Raw genomic sequence first — 9,675 nt, 5'->3', positions numbered from 1 at the left:
TTGGTTAAATTTTTATAACCCCATTGAAGACCTGTTAAAAATGCCCATAGGTAGCCCATTAAACCCACCTCACTAGCCCAGCCTGCTAAAACCCAAATGGGCATTGCCCATGGGTAGGGCCATGGGCTAGGGTTTTCCATCCAGCCCAGCCCGACCCAGCCCATTGACTAGTCAACAACCCGTTAAGCCCAGCCCATTAGACCCATGGGCCAAGTAAAAATGGGTTGGACCAGCCCAGCCCGGCCCATTGACGAGGCCTAAGTAAATGGCTATTGGTAAGTAAAAAAGTTATGTAAGTGGTGAGCCTAGATGTAAACTAGTAAAAATTTGTATCTCAACCATAAACACATTCCTTTTATGCGTTTATGTGGTTGATGGTCTTTTAGACCATTTCCTCTGTTCTGTAGTGCACAACTTGATTTACCTTTAAAAAAAAAAAAAACAAAATGTGTGTGCCCACATGTTACTTAAATAGGAGGGAGGGGATAGGAATATATGCTCCTAGCTGCTCTCATATTGTGATAAACTACCACATATTTTAGAAATTTAAGCTGATAAGAAATTGTGAATCTAGTCACTCAATCATTATTGTGACCATTTATTTCTTATGTAAATTTAACCGAAGAAAGTAGGATTTAAAAAAAAAAAAAAAATGATCACTATGACTCTCAATTATACAGTGATACTTAGGGTCCGTTTGAATACCGCTTATTTTGCTGAAAAGCGAAAATACTGTAGCAAAATAATTTTTAAATGTGTGAATAATGTGGCAGAACTCATTTTTAATGAAAAAGTTAAAGAAAAAAGGGATTTGTGAGTCACGTGAATAGTACACAGGACCCACTGGTATGACATAAAGCCACAAAAACACGCTTCTCAAAAAAAAAGAAAAAAAGAGTTGAAATGCAGACGCAATCTAAACGCGTACTTAATCATTTTCAAGAAAGTGCTTATCATCTCTGACCATTGTATTGTTGAGCATGTCTGAAACATATGGTAATCAACAATGAATTTGAGCTGTACCGAGTGTAATATACGATGTTGTTTATGCAGATAAAAGCAAACTGTCAACATAAAAAATAGTCGCCATCGTTGCTCCAATTTCTGCCTCTGTGGTTCTATTCATTGTGGGCTGCTGTTTCCTAATTAGGAGAGGAAAGAAGTACAATGCTGTAGACGGAGAAAATGGTAATGAATAAGTAAATTGGATATATGCAGTCTTTTATGTCCTCTTGTCCGCATACAATGCTTTTTGGAGTGTAATATCTCACGTATATTCTTTGCATTTGTAGCTGCCAATGACATTACAACTGTAGAGTCCTTGCAATTTGATTTTGTTACAATTGAAAGTGTCACAAACAAATTCTCAGAGGATCACAAGCTTGGTGAAGGATGATTTGGTCAGGTTTACAAGGTATGCAATTAGAATACTTCACTTATTTTATTTTTATTACCATGCTATATTACAGGGCAGTACTAGTTGAGCATAACAAATTAAACACAAAAAAATGTGAGTAATTTAAAGTTCACAAGATTTTGATGTTGGAAATTTTCAAATTATATAATCCAAACTATTCTAAGGATTGGTTAAATTATATTCTCAGGGAACACTTCCTAATGGACAAGAAATAGCTGTGAAGAGGTTATCAAAAAGCTCAGGACAGGGTGCAGAACAATTTAAGAATGAGGTTGTAGTGGTAGCCCAACTTCAACACAGAAATTTAGCAAGGCTATTGGGTTTTTGCTTGCAAGGAGAAGAAAAGATACTTGTTTATGAATATGTGCCCAACAAGAGTCTTGACTATATTCTATATGGTCTGTCCATTTGAACATATGTTTAATAGTCTTATGTCATTATGATAACAAAGTAGTAATCAAGAATCATTTGTTTAAGCTTTTGTTCCTAACATGAAGTAATTTTTGATGAACTTGTAGACCCAAAAAAAGAGGGACTACTGGATTGGTCAAGACGTTACAAGATAATAGGCGGGATTGCTCGAGGAATCCAATATCTACATGAAGATTCTCGACTTCGAATTATACATCACGATCTCAAAGTTAGCAATGTATTGTTGGATGCAGATATGAACCCAAAAATTTTAGATTTTGGCATGGCAAGGATATTTGGAGTTGATCAAACTCAAGGAAACGCAAGTAGAATTGTGGGAACATAGTAAGTTCTGAAATTTTTTGCATTACGTCATTTCTGAAAACCAGTCAGGAGGCAGCTATGAACTCAACTTAAATAATTAGACTTGTGAGAATAAGGTTATTGACTTCTTATTAACTCTGTTATGTTCTTGGTGATGTCTTGTATTGTAGTGGTTATATGTCTCCAGAGTATGCAATGCACGGAGAATTCTCTTTAAAGTCGGATGTGTATAGCTTTGGTGTCTTGGTTCTAGAGATTATCACTAGCAAGAAGAACAGTAATTTCTATGAATCAGAAGTTAGTGAGGACCTCTTGAGTTATGTAAGTGTGAAATTGATGTAAATATTTTCCCATTTAATGTCTATATCATCTTCTCCAAGTTGCTTAGAAGAGAAGTGTGGCATTCTGAACACAACATGATGAATTGATGCAGGTTTGGATACATTGGAGGGATGGTAGGCCTTTGGAATTGTTGGATCCAGCTTTGGGAGATTCCTTTTCTAGAGATGAAGTCATGAGATGCATCCATGTTGGTTTATTATGTGTTCAAGAAGATCCAGCTGACAGACCCACCATGGCAACGATAGGTCTCACACTTACAAGCAGCTCAGTTTCACTGCAAGCACCTCAACAGCCAGCATTTTTCCCAAAACAGACACAAACCACCCAATAAAGGGTGAAAGTTCAAAAACGTGTATAAAACACCCTTGAACGTTTAGACCCCCAAATTACAACTTAACCAATTCAAGCAATATGTCAAACAACTAGTGTGCGGAAACTTAACATATGCTATAATATGAAATTGGTAAAAACTATCTAAGCCGAAACAAAACACAATCCATAGCAGATAATAAAAAGGCAAAGATAAAGAGGAAGGAAGATGCAAACACAAAGACAACACGCGATGTGTTATCGAAGAGGAAACCGAAGCTCTCGGCGTAAAACCTCTTCGCCGCCCTCCAAGTGGTAAACAATCCACTAGAAAATAAAGTTGGGATACATGGACAGCAATAGACCCTCCAAGCCTAATCTACCCGATGTACCTAAGCCCTCCAAGCTTCTTGCTCCAACGAGGTTGCGCTGAATCTTTTTCTTTTCTAGCTTACCGGATTCCGCTACTAGGCCATAGCATCCGCCATCCTTGGCATCTTCCAATGCTTCCCAAAGCTCCAAAAAACACTCAACACTCTAAATGGGTGTGGGTAGTGTTTGGATAGAAATCTCCTTTCAATAGGTATGACAATGAGAGAGGGAATGAGAAGAGACTACAAAGGTTTCTCTCTAAGAATGAGTAGCTCTCTCTAATTGGGTGGGTGTTTTAAAGAAACCTCTCTTAGGGTTTTTTTTTCTAATAGGCCCACATATTTTGTGGGAATGAGGGGTATTTATATTGGTGTGATAATGGAATGCGAAGAGTCAGTTTTTCCCAAAACAGGGTTGGCTGGCGACTTGACCTCGCGACTTGACTGAGTCGCGAGTTCAAGCCGCGAGATAGCTGAATGGCCAGTCTAGATTTTTGTCCTGTAGTGCTCCAGCTGGCATGACTGTTCAGCTCCCCTGCATGCTCTGCACGTGTGCGACTTTTGGCGGCTTGCAAGTCGCGAGTCCTAGCTGGGAGTTTCTGCTTCACTGCACTTTCTTGAGCATTTCTTCACACTCTCTCACACACTACCCTTACATGATTCCCACCTAAATACAGGGTTTCTAAGTGCTATATTACAAGCAAATTTGTCACGGAATAAAGCCAACACATGGTTGATTAAATTCAACCTTACAATCTCCCCCTTTGGCTATTCCGTGACAAAACACCCTAAAACAGACTCTAGGCTTAAACGTGAGTTTAGGAACAATGGCAAAACTCACTCACACCTAAATCTAGAAACTGTGAAGCTCTTGAATCATATGACCATAAATTTCCTGAAACACAACAATACACCATAATCATTGTATGTAGAAAAGCATGAAATGCATATGAAACAGGCAATATGTGATCAAGCAAAGATGGAGTTAAGAAACAAACCATGGCTAGATCAACAAAGTAATCACTACAAGGTAGTGACCACAATGCTCATTCACACTTGGAATGAACACTTGAACAAACAAGTAAACAAGCTCAATGCAAGTCACTTGCATGTTTTACACTCAACCAATGCACAATACACTAAGTATATGCATCTAGGAACAATCCTACAAGGGCACAAGAGTGACAGTACTTAACCAGAAAATGCATGACATTTGGATAGAGGTACTGATTTAACAAAAACATAGAGGCTGCATAAAGTATGGTACAAACCATAAAGCCTACAAGAAATAAACCCTAAAAGCTTACAAAAGCAACATGGGTACAAAGCACAAAATACTGAATATAAACTTAAACAATATAAATTAAAAGTGCTTAAAGTTTCTCCCCTTCAAAGTGATGAGAGGCTGTGATGCACTTGGAACATATATACTTGTAACCTGAAATACTTGCACAAAACACATTAGACCCTCAAGGTAAAGCAAGTAATAAAAGGACAAGTATAATGTAACAAGTAAATAGTGATCAAAAGTAAACATGATGTAAAACATGTGAGCAACTTGATCATACACCAAAACAGTCATATATAAATGACTACAATGATCACATAGCAAAGCAAATGATCATCCGAACATGCATTCAAAAAAGCACAATAGCATAGAGATATATGCATGTCCAAAGCACAAACATGATGCAATGAGAACAACAAAGCATAACTCAAAGCACCATAAAGTCAACAAGAAAACAAGCAGAACAAAGTTTTCTAGTTAACACAATGTCTTCTCCCCCTTGGTATATGCATCTCCACTATGGAAAATCTCTCCCCCTAAGGATGTGCACAAGAGTCATAACAAGAGTCATATAGAAATGACAAAAACACTCCGGAATACTCTCTAGAGTATACTCTCCCCCTTTTTGTCAGGAATAGACAAAGGGTCAAGGAGAAAAGAGGGCAAGAGATGAATGAACGAACAATGATAATGATGCATGAGGGGTGCAAGATGAATGAGAAAATGAAGCTCAAACCTAAGACAAAGTAACATGCTACAAAGCATAAGGTAAATATGACATGCTAGGATGAAGAAATAAGGTAAAGACCAATGCATGACAAGGGTAGCAAAGGTGTGTGCAAGAGGTGGCTAAGAGCATGCATGACTAATGCATAAAAAATGCACATGTGGGGCAAAGTGTGTTAAAATACACAACCAATGAATCAAACATGTTCCTAATGAGGGAACATGAGAAACCCCAAAGTTTGGTACTCATCGGAGTCCAAACAAGCGAGAAAATGTCTAAGAGGCATTTTATCAAACACCTAGAATGCACACTATGAACAAAAGTGTGAAACAATGCATGAACATCATGAAATCCACCCTTAATACATGTTCTTTCTGCCACAAGGGGCCAACATCTAATGCATATCAACAAAAGAAACCAATCCCATGAAGAAAATTGACAAAAAAATAAGTTTTCCCAACCCCTATGATGAAAATCCCAACCAAGAGCACAAAACTCTCCAAAACATAATCTAAGGATCAAAATCAATGAAAAGAGTTTATAATTACCTTAGAGATGTTAATGGATTAAAAAACCATTCAAATTGGTTGGGTTTTGATGTAAAAATATTGAAAGAGGGGTTTTAGAGAGGATGGGAGAGGTTTAAAACAAGTTTCCCACAAAAAGCCCTTTAAAAAGCTGTTTCTGGGCGATTCGCGACTGGGCGAGTCGCGAGGTTCAGTCGCGAAAATTTTCGCGAGTCGCGAGTGAGTTGCAAGCAAGCTGCGAGCCGCGAGTTTCAGCCGCGAAAATTTTCGCGAGTCGCGAGTGAGCTGCGAGCAAGCCACGAGTGAGTCGCCAAAAGCTTCTGGATGAGCTCGCGACTGGGGTTTCGTGATTGGCGAGTCGCCAGCTGAGCCGCGAAAAACTCTGACACCTGTTTTTCAAAACAAAACATGTTTAAACAATGAAAAACATAGTAAACACTAAACATGAACTCAAAGAGTGATAAAAATCACTTCCAAAAACATATAAAATGATCAAAAATCTTTTTGGATTGAACCATATATGATTGAGCACACATACATCACATTTAGACAAGTACAATCTAACAAATGAATAAGACATTCATTGAACATTAGGCAAGTGTGTTGTGTGTGTGTATCAAATGTGGAATAGTCCTTAGTCTAGAGTGAAGCTTCAATGATCAATTCAATCAAGTCATACACAACTAGTGCTAAGTCAAGTGGTCTATCTCAATTATAAAAATGAACATATATGACCTCCCACAAGAAAATGATTATATATGATGAAGCTTTTCATTTGGCTTCTTTACAATTCATAACATTTGATCATTTTGAATCAAAACATCTCATTTTGAGATCGATGCCTAAAATTTGTGATATTTCAATTTGATGAACAAGCCTTTGGCTTTTTGGGCATCATACAATTTCATTTAAGTCGCTTTCCCTTTTTCCTAGTCGAATACTAGTATGTGTGACGGCTTTTGCAGCTCATTATCTCTTTTCATTTTGAGATTTACATTTATTGAGCTCTTTAAGCAATAAAAATAAAAGATTGGGAAGAGATATAAGCACAAGTCTACGCATGTATCAAAACCAACATGACTATTGACTAATCATTCATGACAAGCTTGAAGATCGATTTACAACAATCACACAAAGATGTCAAGATTTTTTCCCACAAAGATATAAGTACAAAAACTAACAAGCTAAGCTCGTAAATGCACAAAGCCATTTGTACAAAGGTACAAGGCCAAACTCACATGTGATATGTGCTCAAACATATACGATCAAACTTTTTGAATTTTTCACTTTTTATGTGGTTTTGAATTTTTTTTTTTTTTTACTCACACAAAGCAGAAACATAAAAGTAAGATCAAGAACAAAACAATGCATACAAATAAATGCAAGATGCACAAAATGCATGATGATATGACATTTAATGCAAGAAGGGTCCTACAAAGATCGAAAGAATTAGATCAAGGACCAAAAAGAGCACAAGCTCAACCATATGAACCCTTCCTCATCCAAACGGAACGATTGTTTGGAATGAGTGTCTCAAGAGAAGTGAGACGAGGGTTGAAAGAATGAGAACCGGAGATGCACATAGTCAAAGAGTTAAGAACATTAAACATTTTCTTTAACAACATGTTATTTTCACTCAAAACCGGTTTACTCTTTTTATCACAACTTCCAAAAAGCTCAAGTTTTTCTTTTCTTTTGATTCTTTTAAAAGTATGAAACTTAGAGCATTGAGGTCTTAGATGACCAAAGGCACCACAATGGTGACAGACAATGTGTTTAGGTCCACCAGGCTTTTTGGGAAGAGATCTAGCAACATGGTTTTGTTCCCTCTTCAACTTATGACATTGAGGTCTTATATGACCAATCACACCGCAATGGTGGCAAGTTGGAACAAACTTAGATCCATTCAAAACCTTAGGTTGAGACCTAAACGAAAGCTTTGACTTAACAGCCTTTCTCCTTCACCTTTTGATTTCTTTTATGTGGAGGAATGTACACCGATTTGTCCTTTAAGGTAGAACACACACTAGGCACAAAATCGGGTACCACAACATGATTGCAACAAATATTTTCATCCTTTTTAACAATAGGTTCAGCAATCAAATACTTGATATGCATCTTAAGAGATTCATTTTCACATTTAAGATTATCAACAAGTTTGTTAGACAAAACAAGTTTAGCATCCAAGTCTATATTCAAACGTTCAAACTCTTTCAGCTTTTCAAGAGAAATTTCAGCAAGTTTTTTATATTTCTCAATCAATTTGTTGGATTTATTGAGCTTAGCAATCAAATCATCATTTTCACAAAATAACTTGCTCAAATTCTTTTGAAACTTCTTAGCATTTTTCTTCAAGAGTTTGTCAACAACACCCATTGATTCAAATAACATGTCATCACACTTATGAGGATTAACACTCATAGAGGCATTATCACAAACATGTGGCATGTTACATTCATCACCAACCAAATCATGCAAAGAGTCATATAAAGCACAATCCATGGCAAATAAACACAAGGGGTCAAGGATCACACTTAGGTATTTAAACCACAACAAGTGTACCCGCTCTGATACCAATTGAAAGTTCAAAAACGTGTATAAAACACCCTTGAACGTTTAGACCCCCAAATTACAACTTAACCAATTCAAGTAATATGTCAAACAACTAGTGTGCGGAAACTTAACATATGCTATAATATGAAATTGGTAAAAACTATCTAAGCCGAAACAAAACACAATTCACAGCAGATAATAAAAAGGCAAAGATAGAGATGAAGGAAGATGCAAACACAAAGACAACACGCGATGTGTTATCAAAGAGGAATCCGAATCCCTCGGCGTAAAACCTCTCCGCCGCCCTCCAAGCGGTAAACAATCCACTAGAAAATAAAGTTGGGATACATGGACAGCAATAGACCCTCCAAGCCTAATCTACCCGATGTACCTAAGCCCTCTAAGCTTCTTACTTCAACGAGGTTGCGCCGAACCTTTTTCTTTTCTAGCTTACCGGATTCCGCTACTAGACCATAGCATCCGCCATCCTTGGCATCTTCCAATGCTTCCCAAAACTCCAAAAGCCACTCAACACTCTAAATGGGTGTGGGTAGTGTTTGGATAGAAATCTCCTCTCAATAGGTATGACAATGAGAGAGGGAATGAGAAGAGACTACAAAGGTTTCTCTCTAAGAATGAGTAGCTCTCTCTAATTGGGTGGGTGTTTTGAAGAAACCTCTCTTAGGGTTTTTCTTTCTAATAGGTCCACATATTTTGTGGGAATGAGGGGTATTTATACTGGTGTGATAATGGAATGCGAAGAGTCAGTTTTTCCCAAAACAGGGTTGGCTGACGACTTGACCTCGCGACTTGACTGAGTCGCGAGTTCAAGCTGCGAGATAGCTGAATGGCCAGTCTGGATTTTTGTCCTGTAGTGCTCCAGTTGGCATGACTGTTCAGCTCCCCTGCATGCTCTACACGTGTGCGACTTTTGGCGGCTTGCAAGTCGCGAGTCCTAGCCGCGAGTCTCTGCTTCACTGCACTGTCTTGAGCATTTCTTCACACTCTCTCACACACTACCCTTACATGATTTCCACCTAAATACAGGGTTTCTAAGTGCTATATTACAAGCAAATTTGTCACGGAATAAAGCCAACACATGGTTGATTAAATTCAACCTTACAAAGGGCCTGGAATCATCAGATCAATCTACAAGCAAGTCAATGCCATGGTCTGTTAATGAAGCATCCATTACTGAATTAGACCCTCGATAGTTATATTTCCAACTTAAGTCTCTGTTTATCAAGTGATGAAGTCTTAAAAAATTGAGTTATGGTTGCATATGACATTTGCTTATGGAATAGAAATTCAATATGTTTAGAGTGCCCAGTAGTTCATTCAGTTCGAACCTCTATCCAAATCCGCTGTATGTTTGGTGTATCTTATAGTTTTGCTATGAAGATGAA

The 9,675-nt window shown here is 37.8% G+C and overlaps 1 pseudogene across 1 annotated transcript; it reads left to right on the top strand.

The window, feature by feature from the left end:
- The first annotated feature begins 265 nt into the window (after positions 1-265).
- LOC115991131 lies at positions 266-2,825 on the top strand (annotated as a pseudogene). Its single transcript, XR_004092171.1, has 6 exons — positions 266-275; positions 1,293-1,414; positions 1,605-1,815; positions 1,936-2,173; positions 2,323-2,449; positions 2,586-2,825. The product of XR_004092171.1 is annotated as a cysteine-rich receptor-like protein kinase 10 (transcript).
- Positions 2,826-9,675: the final 6,850 nt, after the last annotated feature.

This window comes from Quercus lobata, chromosome 5 (genome assembly GCF_001633185.2).
Source record: "Quercus lobata isolate SW786 chromosome 5, ValleyOak3.0 Primary Assembly, whole genome shotgun sequence".
In the NCBI taxonomy this organism is placed as follows: domain Eukaryota; kingdom Viridiplantae; phylum Streptophyta; class Magnoliopsida; order Fagales; family Fagaceae; genus Quercus; species Quercus lobata.
Note: the sequence above shows the minus strand (reverse complement) of the source record. Positions and strands in the feature narration are given on the sequence as shown.